Source organism: Pelecanus crispus, chromosome 13, assembly GCF_030463565.1.
Source record: "Pelecanus crispus isolate bPelCri1 chromosome 13, bPelCri1.pri, whole genome shotgun sequence".
NCBI lineage: Eukaryota > Metazoa > Chordata > Aves > Pelecaniformes > Pelecanidae > Pelecanus > Pelecanus crispus.
In genome coordinates this window covers 24836350-24853950 of record NC_134655.1, presented here as the reverse complement: position 1 = coordinate 24853950, position 17601 = coordinate 24836350, and the positions used below count along the sequence as shown (strand labels likewise).

Here is a 17601-nt window from a genome sequence, read left to right as displayed (position 1 = left end):
GGTGCTGCCTTTCAAACCGCCTGAACGTGGAGGGGGATGAAGCAGAAGACCCATGCAAAGCTCAGGAGGGATCGGAGCTGAGCTTTACCCAGGATATGGCATTCATTAAAAGCTGCTGGCATAGGTTCCCTACTGACAGGCACGAGAAGGCTGTGGTGAAGGCAGCACAAAACGCCCACCCTGCACCAGTGCTGTGTCTGGTTTAGAGCACTCGTGACTCATTTAAATGTGAAGTGGCACACTACCAGGCTATGACAAGACGCTCATCTGTCCTGGCTTGATTTACGGTTGTGAAACGAGTGCTACACTGCGCCAGGGTAACTGGAGCAGCTGGGGGTGTTCACGTTCTGCTGGAGCCTTACTCTTGCAGGATAACAGCGGGTGCAGCGAACCCCTCGCGAGCAGGCAGAGCGGCAGAGATGGGCATTGCTGGCTTCCTCCGCAGCTGGCGCGGCCACTGGGTCACCCGGTGCCGGGGCACAGCGGTCGCCGTTCCTTTCCCTTGCCCCTGAGAGTTGCTGTCTGAAGGACTGTGGCATGCAAGCCAAAGCTCATTCGTTTTCTTCCATGCTTAGCTGGTTGGCTTGCTTTCATTTCATTTTGAGGATGCTGATTGATTTAGCCTTTCCCGTGAGTTAGTTTTCATGTAAATTGATAAATTAGGTTATCCTTTTTCACAGCTAGTTACCTAGACTCAGCCCACGGTGGTGTGAGGGCAGCAAGAAGCCCTTTCTAAATTTGGGCCGTTGGACTTGACGCTGCGTGCACATTGAAATCCGCATCAGGAGCCTGGGTCCTGGTGGCATAACACACGGAGGGACTGGCTGGTTTTCTTTGAAGATGCCCAGAACTGCCCAAAAAGCACTTCAGCCTGGACAGATCGCGGCCCTTGTGTTAACACACTGGCTGAGCCCACGGGCATTAAAAAAGCGTCGGTGCTCTTGATCCTCACCCAGGTTTGTGCTTGCTGGTGCAGCAGCCCGAGCGCAGTGCTGGAGGTGGCGAGGGGCTGGCACGGCCCTCTCCTGTGCCATTAAATCAGGATTCACATCCGTGGCAATGAAAGAAGGAGAAATAACTGTTGCCAGAGTTCTTTATTTTCCAACTTGCTCCTTCCACTCAACTGATTTTGGTTCTGGAGTTTTCCTAGTGTTGCCATAGCATGTCCCAAGTATCATAAACTGGTCTCCCTCTTTTCCCCTCCCTCCTCTATCTGTCCCTCCCTGTCTTCCCTCTCTTGCTGACTCCCACTCTCCAGCTCTCCTCTCTCCCTACCCGCTGGGAAGGGGAATGCGTCCCCTCGCCACGGGACGGGCTGTGGAGGGCACGCATGCATGGCGGGTTTGCGTGGGACCTGCCCGTCTGCTCTTACAGCACAAAACATCCATTTGCTTTCTCACCCCTTCATTGTAAGACCGTTCGAGGGCAGACATTCCCCCATCCTCCTCTGTGCTTTCCCACCCTCTTCTCCCCATGTCTTGAATGCCTGAGCTCTTACACCCTCCGGAAACTGGTTCCAAAGTCTCATGCTGATACCAGCAGTGATTACTTCCCCCCTGCCCCCCAGTTTCTCTTAAGTGCTGGTTGCAATGAAGGAGTAAGCTCTACAAGACACTTGGCATAGAAAACAGTGGCTGAGAATTCAGCAAATTTCACCAAAGAAATAATGCATAAAAAACTGTAAGAGCATTGGTGGGTTTGAGTTATACAGGACGGAGTACACAAAACGCCTGTATTACCAAGGACTTCTGGGCAGGAAGCAGTAAAGGATTTGCCCGTGACAGCTCTTCTCCTACTTGTACAGCTTTTACATTTTTTCTGCTTTTGGCAGTATTCACTGGTATTTGTTACGCAGCAACTAGCTGTGCTCTGTGTTACTTCTTGCAGCCAGTCTATAGTGTAACCCATTGGTTTTCCTATTATGAGGACTTCAGTCCAGCCAAAGAGAGCTGGTTACAAATCGGTAGTGATTTGGTGCTTTTTCTGAGGTCAAAAGGGCGATACATTTCAATATACTGACTGAATGACAGATGAAGCATGTTTTGTAGCCCACGTAGGAACCTGTGGCTTTGCATATTGCCATGCCTGAAAGAAAACTGCGCCGGTGCACAGCTGTGCCTTTCCACCCACGTTTCCTTCTCAGGAGGCCGCAGGGATGAGCATCAGGCCCCGGGGCAGGATCACCACCGCGGGGATGGGCATCGGCCCCCGGGGCAGGATCACCACCGCGGGGATGAGCATCGGCCCCCGGGGCAGGATCACCACCGCGGGGATGAGCATCGGCCCCCGGGGCAGGATCACCACCGCGGGGATGAGCATCGGCCCCCGGGACAGGATCACCACCGCGGGGATGGGCATCGGCCCCCGGGGCAGGATCACCACCGCGGGGATGAGCATCGGCCCCCGGGGCAGGATCACCACCGCAGGGATGGGCATCGGCCCCCGGGGCAGGATCACCACCGCGGGGATGGGCATCGGCCCCCGGGGCAGGATCACCCCCTCCGTCGGGACGCGCCTGCCCAGGGGCTGGCACCGCACGCCGAGCGGCAGGACGTGGGAGGACGGTGCTGCTGCCAACAGGTGCCTGGCAGCGCGGCCGCGCTCGGTGGCGATCGTCGCCACGCCGCCTAAAGCACCTGCGGGCATCGCGGCATAGAAGGTGTCGGCACGGGGCAGAGGCCGTGCCGTGCCGAGGAGCCCAGGAGCCTCCGGCGGGTTTGTGGGCGCTCGTGTCGGGAGCGCACCGCTGCTGCCGGCGCGTCCCTGCGGCACGGAGCAGGCAATTCCTGGAAGTCTCTGCCTCCGGCCCCTTGCTTGAGATTGAGGAAGGTGTGGGACGGTCCCGGCAGGAATTAAAGCAGAAACCCTGCAGCGAGGCAGTGAATGCCGAATGCCCAGGCAGCCCCTCCGGACGATGCGCGACTCCCCTCGCCCGCGCGCCGAGGACCCTCCAAGGCCACGCTTAGCTCCAGAACAGCAGTTCGCTCCATGCCAGGGTGGCACCTTTGAACTGCGTGCTCTTACACAGCAGCACGGACGTCGAGAGACCGGCGACCTGCTCAGAGCCCTTCCGTATAGCCTGGGCTTCACGGTCCAGCAGGCAACGAGCGAGGGGAGGCTGCAGGACCGCCGTCTGGATCCCGTTAGCCTTCTCCGAAGGAGCCTTGGGGACAGCGGCGGATGCGTTACCTTCCAGTACGCCGGTAGGACGTGGTGAGTGCCGAGGGGTCACGCTGCCGGGTGTTAGGGTGCTGCCGCACCGATGCGGCGATCCGGCGTCCGCCCGGGGGGCCTCCCCGCCCAGCCCTGCGACAGCTCGCCTCGGGGCCTCGCCTCGCCACCGCCAAACCTGGCTCCCGCTTCCTTTCCCTCTCGCTCAGATGCCAAGGGCCGTCCAGCCAGCCCGGAGGGTTGGTCCCTCAGTCCGTACCGCGCCTGGCGTGCTGCTCAGCGCGGGCTGAGCATTGGATGCAGGATGCTGTGCTTGCGCTGCATCGGGAGCCCTGTTGCACGCGCACGTACCATCGCCGCTTCCCTTCTGCAGCCCAGGGGAGCCCTGATGGCTGCGGCATCCCGCAGCACGATCCCTGGGCCAGGGCGCCGGCACGGGCCCCTGGGGTGTGGGCAGTGCAGGAGGTACCGCCGTGCATCAGCTGTCGTCACACGGACAGGTCCTTGCAGAAGCTTCTTTTGCTCTGCATAAGAGCTTTAAATTAATTAGTGCAAAGTTTGACTTTGAATATGAACGGTAGGAAGATAGAAGGTACTTCTATCTGATATACAAAAGCACATTTGTTTTCTTGTAGGTCCTGCACCAGGGGAGGTTTAGGTTGGATATTAGGAAAAATTTCTTTATGGAAAGGGTGGTCAAGCATTGGAACAGGCTGCCCAGAGAGGTGGGGGAGTCCCCATCCCTGGAAGTGTTCAAAAAACGGGCAGAGGTGGCACTTTGGGACATGGTTCAGTCTGGTCTGCCCTTGACTGGTTTAGTGTGGGCTTGGTAGTGTAGGTTAATGGTTGGACTGGGTGATCTTAAAGGGCTTTTCCAACCTAAATGATTCTCTGATTCTTATAGTTCAGGTCTTTTGCAGAGAGAGTGATGCTGGGTCATATGGCAGAAAGCTGAATAAAAATGCTGATTTATTTGGGGGAGTGAGAAGCAAATCTTAAATTCTGTGTACATCCTTAGGGGTGAGAACAATGCTCTTCCAGGGGCCCCATCACTCGGTTTTGAGTTAGCAGCTGAGCAGGGCGGGGGGAGCCTCAGCTCGGGTGTCCAGAGGCCTCAGTTCCACAGGCTGCGGTTGCAGAGCGGCGAGCCTTCCTTCGGAGGGAGTTTGGGGATCCAGGGCTAGGAAAGCGGGTCTGACTGTTAACTGTATCTGCTTGGAAAAGCTAAAGCCTGTGAAAGAAGCTGGCTCGTGAACTTCAGATTTGTGCGGTGCAGCAGCAAGCATAAATGCTGCTTAGAGAAAAAAGCCTGTGGAAGAAGTTGACGTGTGTCTGCACGGCTGCCAGCAGCGGCTCCTGCTGCCCGAGCGCTTTGCTGATGAGCGAGGCGGGGAGCCTCCTCCGTTACTGCGCTCCCGTGCTGACAGCAAAGGATCCCTGTGATTTCCTGGGGTCCCGCTGGAAATCCCAAGAGCCGAGGCTGTGGGAAGCGTTCATCCTCTTGCTTGCAGCTCGTGCAGAGGGAGTTAAATGTGGACCTTGAGGAAGCTGGCAGCCGGGCAAGCTGGAGCCCGGTTGGGCAGGTGAGCTGCGCTCTTCGCGAGGCGACAGCATCTGTCTTTTGGGAGGGAGGCGTTTCAAGGCTTGGGGCTTGCAGAATACAGGGCAGTATTGATGCAGGGGAAGGGAAGAAAATGTAGATGATGGCCATTTAACAGTGGTTAAATGCTTCAGTCGGCCCATGCTCCCTGGGGACCTCTGGACTGCTTTAGGGGTCTGTGGAGGGTAATTGGCAACTACCTCTGGGTTTGGGTAAGCTGTGCGGGGGGACCCAAAGGGAAACAGAAGATGGTCGATGGCTATTTCAGCCTTTATCCTCCTTCGGCCGGGGTGGGGGCGTAGTGCTCTGTCAGTCGGTGTCACTGCCCTGCTCCGCGTGCCGGCGTCGCCGGAGGCTTTCCCGGCTGTCTCTGCAGGGTGGCTGGATGCTGTAATCCGTTCTCCTATCGAGATAGGGAGTCAATTACTCCTCAGCCGAGGAGAGCAGAGCTTGTTTCGATTAGCAAGTCTGCCGTAGAACTGATGTAGTTTGAAAAAAGCCTGAAGGCTGCGTGCAGCCCGGCCAGCCCTGCGCGGCCGTGGGTGGGTGGGTGGGTGGGCACAGCCGTGCCTGAGCCAGTTGCGCCACCGCTGCATCCCGGGGCATCCCGGGGAGTGATGGAGCAATCCCGCCTTAGCAAGTGAAAGGTGAGGAGTGTCTCCCTCGCAGGGAATCCGCGGAGTACGCCCGCATGGGGGTGGTTTGATGGCTGCGTCTGCATGAATGAGCATTCCTGGCTTTGGGGTTGGAGTGACCTCGTCCAGCCCTGACCTGGCGTTCCAGGCTGAATGCTGCGGAGAAGCCGGGCTCCGCTTTCCTGCGGTGGAAGAAAGCAGTTTCGTCGCTGTGGGATTTTAACTCAGGCGGGCTGGTGGCCCTGCTGTCAATAGTCGCCGCGCACTGGCTTTATTTTTTAACAATAATAGTGGTATGAGTAGGATCATTAAAATGAAAAGGAACTGACCCAGTTGTCATGGCAAAGACTTGTGATGGGGTTCTTCATCCATATTCCCGTTCACCGTATCCACTGCCGCCTCTGTCTTCTCCGCTGCTCTGCCTGTGCTGCCTAGCCACGTCCGGCTGCAGCTTGGTCCTTCTGCCAGCTCTGGATGTGGGGCAAAGCGCAGGAGGAGCCGCGCCTGGCAGAGCCCGGCAGCCCTGCGTCGCCCGGCTGCTGCGACGCCTTACTCACCCGGGCGAGGTGCCTGCGACGGGCAGCGCTGGCACTTGTTGCAACGTGTGTTTGTGCTTTATTCTGCTTTAAAAATAACGATTACAGCCCTGATTCTTCTCGCGAGTATTTTTAACTGAAGTTCAATGTATCGTAGAACGGTAATAAAAATACCACCAGTAACGGTACTTTGTGCTTTTATGGCGCTTTTCTTCCAAAGCACTTATGAGCAGCAGTCCATTTAGCCTCCAGGCAGCCATGCAAAGTAGGTATTATTCCTTTTCCGTAGATGGAGAGCGGTGAGGTTTCTCACAAGCCGGTGGCTCCGGCAGCAGTCCCGCAGAGCGTGCGGACGGCCGTGGGCTGCGGCAGCCGTCGGAGCTGGGCTCCCGGCGGGCCGGGTCGGCTTTTGTGCTCAGTTTTGGGAGAGGGTCCTGCGGGAGCGTACTGGTGCACTGGACTTGCTGCCCTGCCGGTAGCCCCGTTTACTTTAGCAGACCCGAGTGCTGTCCTCAGGGATGTCTGACCCCTCCAGCTCCCGGGTGCCGGGACGGAGTTTGCAGGAGCGGGGTTAGGGGAGCGCGGCATCTCACCTCAGGGGACCCGGGCAGGAGCCTCCGCGCTCCCCGCCGGCCGGTGCGGGCGGTGGGCAGGGGTAGATGCACGGGCAGGGAGGGCGGGCTCGGCTTGGGCTGTTCTCTCGCCTCTGCCTTTTTCCTGTTTAATGCAATCTGAGCAGAAGCCAGAAAGAGCAAGGTCGCCCACGCTCCTCTGCGGTTTGAAACTCCCCAGCCCCCCCTCTGGGGAGGCCTTTTTAAATAATGAGAACAAAGCAAGTCAAACGCTGAGACGTCCTCAGAAGCGGTAAGAATGATTTGTCAGGACACAGACCGCAGATTAAGTGATTTGCAGTAGTAGAAATCACCTTAAAAACACAGCCCAGCTCTGCTGGTATTTATAGCTGCTGCCCTTTCCCGGGCAGCGGGCATCCGTCCTGGGGCTGGAATCGGATGCCGCCCTGCTCCAGGCATCTCGGGTATCCACACAGGGTGGATTACACCCCGAGCTCTCTGCAGGTCTCCTGGTGACTCTTCCGTGCAGTCAAAAAGCAGATTGGAGCCCACCGTAATAAATAAGCAACGATAAGCCCGTGGTTTTGCTGGAGGGGCTGGCCGGGCGCCTCCGTGGCGGGGCTGCCGAGGGGCCGTGTGATGCCGTGGACCGCGCTGACCATCTCGAGATTGCGGGCGAGGTGGCTGCCGCTTCCAAAACAGCTCCGGCAGCAGCAGACGCGTCTTAAATAAGGCTTAGAAAGTCAGCGCAGAACGGCCGCTGTCGGGGCGCCAGTACCGTTTGCGCGGGGCATCCTCTGCTGCGAGAGCGAGGGAGCGCTGCCGGCGGCCGTCCCGCGGGCTAGCCGGGGAGGGCAGCCAGGCACGTTTTGCTGTGCGTAACCCGCGGTGGACTGCGGCGGGTCTGCGCGGCGGGGAGCTGGACGGCCTCCCGGACACGCGCGCTCTGTGCCTGGGCCGGCAGAGCCCCGCTCGTGCTGCGCGGAGCGTGGGGAGCCGCTCCGGCGCGCCGTGCGTGGGCATAGGTGTAACGATTTAGCTTCAACCTGTTTAATGTCGGTAGCCAGGGGTCTTTGACAGGCGGCGCTGGGAGGGATGTCCCTGGACGCCGTCCGCCTGATCCGGGGTGCCAGCGCCGCCTGCGAAACTTGGGGTCAAGCTCTTGCCGGAGCCGGGGGGTCTGGTGCGCTGGCAAATCGTCCGAGGATGGGTGGGTGCGCGCTGGGGGGGTGCAGGCTGCTGGGTGCCCTCTCCCTCCGCGCTGATGCGCTCCTGCTGGGACTAGGAACTGGGGCTGGCTGCAGCCAGCGGCTTCGGGAAGAGCCTTGGGGGTCAATCCCGCCTTAAAACAGCACCTTCACCCGCGCTGCCAGGCCGCCGTCCTGCTGGGTGTTCCTGGAATTGCTGCCATCAGGAGCAATCCCCACAAATGCCAGAGGGGAGGCTGCAGGTTTCCGAAAATACGTTTCATGGAGTCACTGGGGCACGTTCAGTTCCTGGGACAAGGTGGGAAAACCCTGAACTTTGCTTCCTCTCCCTCCGTGTTCTCACTGGTTGGGGAAGGCCTTAGAGGGCTGCTTTTGTCTTTCCCAAGATGACACTTTACTTCTTTTTCTGGTGTTTTCTCACCAACCCTGCAGCAGTTTGACCGGTGTTACATATTTTGGCTGCATTAGCTTCTTCGCTGGTTAGAAATGGCAGAAAAAAATGCTTTGACCTTGGCCTGTGCGCTGAGAACAGAGTCCGGGCGCAAGTTTTTCTATCAGTAACTTCCTAGCGAAGGCTCCTGCCTCCTCCCCCTCCCCGCCTATCTGGAGCAGGCAGCAGCAGCATCTGTGCGTTTTCTGATGCGCCGCTGGGGTGGGTTTGGATGGGCTATCTTGGCAGCCTCTCTTTCCTCTTCTAAAAGAGGGAAAAGGCAAAAAGTCAGTCATGTGCAGATCAGCGTAATTGCTTTCGTCTGGGTGGCAATTAGGTGCATTAACTGGAAGATGAAATACCGTACACAAAGATTGTTCAGCTGATGTACTTTTTGCGTGCGTGTGTGCGTGCATTTGTGGGCATGCGTCCTGCGTCCTCTTCTACCTGTGGACACAACACATGGTTTTTGTATGCGTGTGTTCTTCTTGTATAAATAACATCTCCATCCCTTGTGCTAGCAATGCGGCCGCAGATGGAGGAGACGTGGCGGATCAGGCGCTTGGCACCGCGCTGTCTGTGGGAAGGAGTGCCGGTCACGGGTCCCCTCCCGGCCGGACGGGGCTCTGCGAGCCTCTGCGCGGGGACGTGGCAGGGGTTGGATTGCAATCAGCACCTCTTCTTGCCACTGCTCAGGCACCACGTTGGGAGCTAACCCTCCGGGTCACCCCCGTCCCTCCTCCCGCTGCCTGGAAGCGCCGGCGCTGTTCAGCGGCGCGGGGCGGCACGTGTCCAGCTGGGGTCCGAAGCCTGGAGCCGTGGGTCCCGCAGGGGCCGCGTCCGCTCCTCGGCTGGCCGCGGGCTTTGTCCCTCTGCGTGCTCGCACGCTTCGGGACGTGCGAGGTCACCCCAATTAGCTCAGCCCGTTCACGTGGATTTGGCCTTCTGGTTTGCAGTTATTCGCTTTGGTTTTATGTATCCCCTGCGGTCAGAGAGGGAAGATAATACGATCTTCCACTTGCAGAGAAATCCGTTGCTTCCCGATCTGCTCCCAGGTCCCCAGGAATGGTTAGAAAAAAAATAGCAGCACGGGGATTTTTTTTCACCTTTCTTGTTTACAGCGCAGCTTGTGCCAAATGCCAGGTCTTTGGTTCCTGGCCGCTTCGGAGGGTGGTTCTGAAGGGGGAGCAGAGCGGGGCAGTGCCGGGGCGCCTGCGGGACGGAGCAGCCTCCCCCCGAAGCTGTGCCGAGGGTGGGACGGGGCCGTGCTGAGGGTGGCGGCTACGGGGGCCTGGGGGGCAGCGGTTTTCCCGCTGTGCGGCTCACCCTCCGCTTTGCCACGTTGGCTCTTCCACGCTTGAATTACGGCCTGAGCGGGAACGCCTGCCCGCGTCCCTGCGGGGATGAGGTGGCGGCTGAGGTTAGCGGGGCGGCAGGCTGCTCCCTCTGCGCCCGGTTCCAGTTAACGGAGGGGGCTCCGTGTCTCCTGCCGGCATCCCCTGGGATCAGCAGGGATCTGCTTGCTCCTGGGGCTCTGCCCCTGCGCACCCTCCGGCTTTCCAAGAGTGGGGGTCAAGGTGGGCGCTCGGCCGCTTCGGCGGCTTTGTCCTGAGATGGCTATCTTGCTGCTCGCTTAAAAGAGAATTAAGAGAACGCTCTCAAGGTTAGGAGGCCTAAAATTAGATGTGGCATCTGTGTTTTGGTTTGTGGGCGGGTTTAGAAGAAAACTATTCCTGGCTGCTTTCGTTCTTCGCCTGCTTGGCAGAGTGAAGCAGAGGGGAAGCAGGCAGGGTGCTGGGCTCGTAAACGATTGCAAAAGCACCTCGGCGCTCTCAGGACATCGCTGCCCAGCGGGGCCGGCACATCTGCAGATTTCAGTGTCTGTGCTTACGGGGGTGCCTCCCGTGCTCGTGGATCCCCTGGGGTCAGCCGGTTGCTGCGGCTGCTGCAGGGCTCTGCCCTCTGTACTTCCCAAGAAATGCTTTCAGCCCCCAAAATGACAGGTCCGGCTGTCTGTGCCTTGCATCGCTAAAAGAACGCGCCGGCATCAATGTTTCCCAGGGCCGTGCCAGGCTGGGATGCCCGGGGCTCGCCGTGAGCGTGCCGCCGGGGTTCGCACCGGCACAGCTCGCTGCCCGTCCCCGCCGGCCGGCTGGACGTTAGCTGGTTGCTGTGGGATGCTGAGGAATTCGCCTCTGCCTTGCCTCAGGTCAGGGCTTAGGGTGCCAAGAAGGCCATAGGTATGTGAAGCCGTTTTTATAATTTGCGTGTTTACTCTTCATCAGATGACTCAAAGCATGATCTGCTTTGAGGGCATGGGAGATGATGCTGTTGTGGAAGTTGGGAAGTCTCCTCCGGAGAACAAATGCCTTGCCAGCAGAGCTGATGAGAAATTTTGCAGATACGGCTTATACCCATTTCCAGACATAATAAGGAAAAGTATTTTTATGCCTCTGCAGCTGTGTCTCCGCAAAGGTTTGGTTTTGGTGTAAACATGCCTAAAAATAAACCGATTCTGCCAGTAAGTTCCGGCACCAGCTGAAGTTCCCACCTAGGCCAACCCGAAAACCCCACCGCAGGCTCTCAGCAGCTGCCCGCAGCTGTGCCGGGAGCGGGGCGCGGCGCAGGAGCCGGCGCGGCTGGCGATGCACGGCCGCCACGGCGCGTCCCGGCATCCCGCTTCTGCGAGGGGGGACGCTGCGGGGCCGAGGGCGGGCGGCGGGGCCGCTCCTGAGCTGGACGTTGCCGTTTCTTCCTCTCCTCCCGCTCTGTCCCCAGGGTGGCCGTGCTCTGCGGGAGGAGGAGGAGGAGGAGGGTGCTGGCCCTCCCGGCAGCGGGGAGGCCCGGGGCCGGAGCAGCGGCTCTCTGAAAGGCAGCGATGCCGCCTTTTGCTTTGCTGCCCGCGCTAGCAAGTCTTGCGTGCGTGACGTCGGGTGCCTCCAAAATAAGCGGCATTTGTGGTCGTCGCATTTTTCCATACTGGATTCCGCCCTTGTCTGCCATCTGCCCGTTTTCAACCCATGCTTCATCCAATAGAGAAAAGAAAAACACAGAATTTGCAGCACCGGTTTCCTTAGCAATAATTCTACTGCCAAATGAAGTGGGGAAAATATTATGTGTTTTAAATATCCGAGTCTGGAAGTGAATCCTGACAGCCTGCAGCAATCTGGCCCGGAGCCTTCCTGTCATGGAAGTTGTACTGGTGGTTTGAGGTCCGAGTGTGGCGGGGAGGGCTCTGGTCTGCAGCCCCTGTTTGCACCGCCTTGTTCTTTGGAGGAATAACCCGGGAGTTATTCCCAGATTCCACGAGTTCCCGCAGGACCGGAGGCAGATGCTGTCTCCGGCTGCAGAGCTGATGGGGCAGTCTGTTGTCCGTAAGAGGAGCGCTGCTGAGCACGTTGCGAGTGGGGCAAGGTGTGGAGCCGCGTTCCCACTTTCTCATCGCGGAAGAATGTGGAAGCCTGTGTTAACTAGAGTCCGTGAAGCTCACGGGAGGTCAGTGAAATATAATGGTGGGTGGTTCGTGGGTTTTGCTGGCATCTCGGAGGAGATCAGGCTCCCAGCAGAAGGCAGCACCTCAGCACCAGCAATTCGCTGCGTTGCTAAACCAGCTCTGGAAAGTAGAGAAAATCCAATTTATGCAGCCAGTTCAGTTCAAAGGCTAGTCATTCAAAACAGACATCTACTCGGAGTTGAAAAAGCCAGAAAATGTGGGAGGTTTTCTTCTAAGCTGTGTAGAGAATGAGGCATGGGACAGTGGTATCCAGTGGCTATTAAATCTTGGAGGTCTCCTAGGAAAGGGCCAGTCAGCAGCATCTGCAGCTCACAAATAAGCCTGGCTTGGCTTGATTGGAAATACAGTCTGCTTTGATAAATTTAGTTCTGACTTACCAGAAGAGCAATTTAAAATGTTCACATTTCCATTGCATTTATGGATCCATGTGAATGCAACTTGACATGACACAAATAAAATATTAACCCGGCATCTAATAAATAAGAAATGTGTCATACACCATTTTCTAAGTTATAGAACAGAAAATCGAAAGTCATGACAAAAAAAATAATGTGTATTTGCTAAACAGGGGAAGGCTCTGGCTTACGAAAAGAACTGTCACATCCTCTGCAGAGGCATCAGCACGGCCCTACTTAAAATGAACACATTCTGCACATTGCAAAGAGAAAATGTGAGGGTAGGGAGCATTGCTGAATGCGTTCTGTAGGGAAAATCGCTGCAAAAGACAGATGTAGAAAAGATGAAAACTGATGATTTAAGTAGAGGCATCCTTGTTGCCAAATTAAATGCTGATTACATTTGAAGTTCTAGATGATGTCGATTTAAATCGGTCCACCTTGGTTTTCTCTCTGCAGTACCTCATCAGATTCGGTGAGGTTAGCTGAGGGTCCTGGGTGGAGCACGAGGGAAGGCAGCGGGCGAAGGCGAAGGCGAGCCCCTCGGGTCCCTGCCGCGGGGCGGCTGGGGGGTGGGCAGCGGACTCGGGGTGACCCCGGTGGGAGGCTCAGGGGGGCTGAGGTGCTCGAGGGTGGGCTGCCCTGTTCTGCTGCCCGCCCCGTTCTGCTGCCCGCGGGCTGGAGGTGTCGGCGAGCGCTCTGCCGACAGCGCCCAGAGGGATGCAGGCCCCGAGGTTTCCTGTTCCATGTAATCCCTGGAAGCGTTCAAAAAACGGGCAGAGGTGGCACCTGGGGACACGGTTCAGTCTGGTCTGCCCTTGACTGGTTTAGTGTGGGCTTGGCAGTGTAGGTTAATGGTTGGACTGGATGATCTTAAAGGGCTTTTCCAACCCAAACGATTCCGTGATTCTGTGATTCTATGTTAGAAAGCCAAGGCTCGCAGCGCTCGTCCCGCTGCCAGGCTGCGGGGAGATGTCCGTGGGCTGGAGAGGGGCTCTCCTTGCCTGAGCGCAGCGGCGCGTCCGAATATGGCGTTGACCATCGGTGCCCGCGTCCTGCCGTGCGCACCGTGTCATCTCTCCCGCCAGCAGCTGTTGCTTCTGGTGTGAGACGCGGCAGCGCTTTGTGGGCTGGCCGGGCGATTTGTGGCGATGCCGTGGGGACCGAATGGCCGGTTCACGTGAGCTGCTCTGGCTGCACCCCGTCGCTGGACACAGCTCTGTGTGTGCCGGCCTCTGCAAGCCTGCCCTTATCCCTGCATCCTGCCAGTGAAAAGTCTCGGAGCAGCTATTGTTCTACAAAGGCTTTGCGAGCAGGAGCAGGGACTACTTGTCTAATTTATAAATGCAGCGCTGGCATTAAGATCCGTGTGCTACAGAAACAAAAGGAACATTAATCTGCACGTGAAGGGCGCGTGGAGAGAGTGGCTTCGGTCTTCTGCCCCAACTTGATCTCTGTGGTTGCGTGAGCCCGGCGAGCCCTGGGCGAGGATGGGAATTCCTGCTGAGAACCCCCCCCGTCCCGGGAGCGCTGCACCGGCACCGTTCGAGGCGCGAGGAGCAGTGCTGCCGGCACGGCCGGCTGCGGGTCCGGCAGCCCCCAGTCCCCTCCCCAGCCCCGGCACGCGTGGGCTGCCGAGGGCTGGCCCTGGCCGGGGCGATCGGAGCTGGCTCAGGCAGGGAGGCGTTTCGTTACCTCCGGAGATTCAGATCTGGCTGGCGTGAAGAGCCGCCGAGGAACTTGCATCGCCTCTTCCTAAGCGTTCAATAAGCATCGCTGCGCTTAGTTTTTGAAGAGGGAAAGCTAAATGTCCTCCTATAGAAGCAGACGGTTAGCGCCTGGTACTAGGAGCCGGCGGTGCCCAGCCGAGCGCGGTGGCAGCCGGGATGCTTTCTAGGGTAGGGCGGTGCTCCCGGTCTGGCACGACGGCAGTGTCTCTTGCAGCATGAAATATATGCATCGAGAGTATCTCACTAGTTGTGACTTTCCTTAAAGTCGCATTCTCTTTCTGTCAGATGGATTTGAGAATGCAAGATTATGGTATGGATTAAACTAACTTAAAAAATATTAGTGGGGACAGACTGTTCCCTTGGGAAATAAGTAGGGCTCTCTGTGCACCGAGGATGCCAAGGTCTGGTCCTTGGAGGCGCCAGGTGACTCTGCAGTCACCAGGACGATGCGGTGAACAGCGCTGGTGGCCTCGGGGGTGCTCGTCGGGGCTGAAGCCCGCTTGCGTTACTCCTGCTTCGCTTTTTGTCCCCTTCACGCTGCGTAATCCGGTGAGGTCCCATCTTAAGTAACCTTGCACTATGTTTATGCCGTCTCTTTTTGTAGATACCTTCTCCGTCTGGGGAAACCAAGCGTTTCATCTTCTCTGAGCTGATTTATTGAAGCTGCTCCCTGAGCGCACTGGCTGGAGATCAGGTTTTGAGGCAGAAGTTTCGGTCTCGGTCCTGCATCCCAAATGCAGGCAGCTGCCTACCGCAGAGCCTGCCTGTGCGATACAGCAGCTGCAGAGAGGCTTTGCCCAGGCTTTGCATTTCAGGTGTAGCACACCCGCCCCCGTTCACCTTTTTAACCGCGCTTTCCGGTTCTTTCTTAGGGGTGACTGGAAGGTGGGAGCCAGTAATGATCGTCAAAATCAGGAGCGTCCCCCGTGGTTTGCGTTACGATGGCCTCTGCCGTCCGTCCCGCCACTGACGGTGTGGGTGGCTCGCTTGGTCGGGGTGGCTGTTTGGGACCGTCCCCGGGTGCCGGGGCGAAGGCTGCGCCACGGGGCGGGCGGCAGCCGCTCTCCGTGCGGATCCGGGCTGATGCCTTCTTGCGCGGCAAAGGCGGGCAAGAGGAAGGAGAGCCGTGGGCTTGCCTGGACCTGGGCTGCTAGAGCTGGGGCTTCAGCTGCGGCTGGGCCCCCACGCGTGAAAAGTAAGCTGTCAAATTAGAGCGTTTGAAAAGAAAAAAGTAAATTTAATTTGGGAGGTTTGAGAAGGGACTTGGGCGGCTGTGCTTGTTGAAGTTAGTTGTGCCCTGGGGCTGGGAGGCAGCCCCTGAGCTGCTGCCGTCTCAGCGGGGGAGCCCCATGCTGCCGGCGGGGGGACCTTCTCCCGAGGGCACGCTAGTTCTGCCTGCCCTCGCTGCCAGCGATGTTTGGAAAACCTGCTGTCATCTGCTAATGTTTATTTAAATCCAGTGAAGATCAAGTTCCCATATGTGTTTACCACAGAGTGTCCCTGTTGCTCACGCTGTGCACCCGGCTCTGCTCTCTCAGAGATGCTATCTTGCCTCCCCACCTCCGGCAGTTGTACATGAAAACAAGGCACGGTCAATTTAGAAACATATTCAAGGCTATTTAGAATAAAGGAAATAAATTCAGTGTACGAGGCTGCATGTTTATAGATTAAACCGCCCAAAGCATTTTAACAGGTGGGATGCAACAAGGCACGGTCAATTTAGAAACATATTCAAGGCTATTTAGAAAAAAGGAAATAAATTCAGTGTACGAGGCTGCATGTTTATAGATTAAACCGCCCAAAGCATTTTAACAGGTGGGATGCTTTAAAGTTTCCGTGCGGGCCTCGTTACCTGAATCAGCGCGACTTAGCGACTGTGCATTGAAGATTCAGCGCAGCTCTGGCTGAAGGCGGCGGCGGTGGAACGGGAATGTGCCAGAGGACGTGGGACTCGGGCCTGAAATGAGCCGTCGTGCTCTTAGCTGAACAGGGGTCTGGCACCCCGATGTGAGTCCCAGACCTTTGTCCAGGCGTGAGCCACGCAACTCCATGGACGGGAAAATAGTTATTTTTTTTAATATCGTGTTTGAAAACGCCATGCACAGATGATGCCATTTTAAAGGCAACGTTTACTACTGATAACATCACAGTATCTCAGAAATGGCAGTACTTCAAATGGCTGGACAGGATTCTGTGTCATCCAAGTTTGTGTGCAAGTGCTTATTCAGTTCACGGCTCAGCATCTGCTCGAGCATTATGGCCAGGCAGAGTTTTAGATACAGCATCGTAAAGGTGCAAAACCACCAGCTGCTTTCCCCAAAGGGCGAGGTGTGTGCCCAAAAGTGCTCTGCTCTGGGGATTCGCAGCTGATGGCCGGTCGTGCCGAGGTGAGCTGGGGTACGTGGCAGCCGCCATGGGTGGGCAGGCAAATCCCAGTTAGGGACTGGTTTAGTGTGGACTTGGTAACGTTAATGGTTGGACTGGATGATCTTAAGGGTCTTTTCCAACCTAAACGATTCGATGATTCTATTCTATGATTCTCCAAAGGCCAGGGCAGCTGAGTCCCCGTGTTTGCAAATCCACCACATTGTGCTTTAGCAGACGTATTTCTGGATGAGGCAGCTAAATCCCGGAGCGGGTTCCAAGCCCGCTGGTGCAGACGCTGACACTGAGCAGTTCACACAGTGAGCTGATGCCATGAGGAGGTTGTGCCAGCCGTCGGGGCACAGCTGTGTCGAGAGCAACGCTGCCATGCTTCGCTTCAGCCCGGTGGATTGATCTGCTACAACTGTTAGAGTGATTTTAACATGGAAAATGTAGTCAAATTCAGGAGTGAAGGAGGTGGAAATTGTGTTTGTTCAGCTATGTCAGACTGGAAAACAGAGGGAGCGTAAGGAGTATGCATCGTCTTATATTAGCATGGTGAATTGCTTAATGAATTAATCTTATTTGAGCAGGTAGGCATGCACTGCAGAAGCCATGCAGATAAAGCAGCAAACATACTTTTTCGTGGTCTGTCTTTGGATTCGGAGGTTCTGGGAGTCATGGGGGGGGGCAGTTGTGCCTTGGCTCCTTTTGGGTAGCGTGTGCCGTCTGTTGCCGAGATGGAAACTTTCTTTGTGGGTTATGAGCAGTGATTGACTCTTCTCTTATCCACAATTGGCCTTGGTTCTCTGGGTGTGTTGTAAAATCTGGGCTGTTTGGTGAAATTAACTATTGACAAACAAGAGCTTGCATTGCAAAATTGCAGTTCCTACTCTGCAGAAATATTTGCGTGTGGCAGGAGCTCAATGGACTCTATTCGTCTCCTTAAAGAACCTTTCTGAAGCGACAGTAAAATTCTTCCTGTAGCTGTAAGAGAGATACTGAGGTTGTTTGTTCTCCCCCCTGAAAACCGCCGTGCTGCTTTGTGAGCAGCCCTGACCTTGGCCTTCAAGCCGTGCGCCAGGGCTGGAATCTCTGCCCGACGTCACTGCTGCACCCGTTGTGTCTGCCCGCGCCGCGCTATCTCCCTGCTTTGGGTTTCTGAGGCAGCGTGACACTTGCCATATATTGTGCAAACTACGGTCACGTATTCCGGAGCCCTCCGCAACACTCTCGGTGCTTGTTTTTGCCAGACCTCAGTTCCAGGGCAGGGACCTCGGTGGCACTATCCCAATGTACCCCGTGTGACTGGGAGATGCAGAGGCAGTGCCTTTACTCATGGGATGGGTATAAACAGGAGTCTGCTGTTTCACACATTCACAGCAAATGCTTGATATTTTCACCAGAGGCTTCTGGCTGGATTCAGTGGTCATGTGGATGAGCAAG

At 56.8% G+C, this 17601-nt stretch overlaps 1 protein-coding gene across 1 annotated transcript in view; it reads left to right on the top strand.

Annotated features, from left to right (window-relative positions):
* The window catches only part of AR (androgen receptor), a 47028-nt gene that overhangs the window by 7407 nt on the left and 22020 nt on the right, over window positions 1–17601 (top strand). The gene's annotated exons all lie outside the window — the stretch shown is intronic.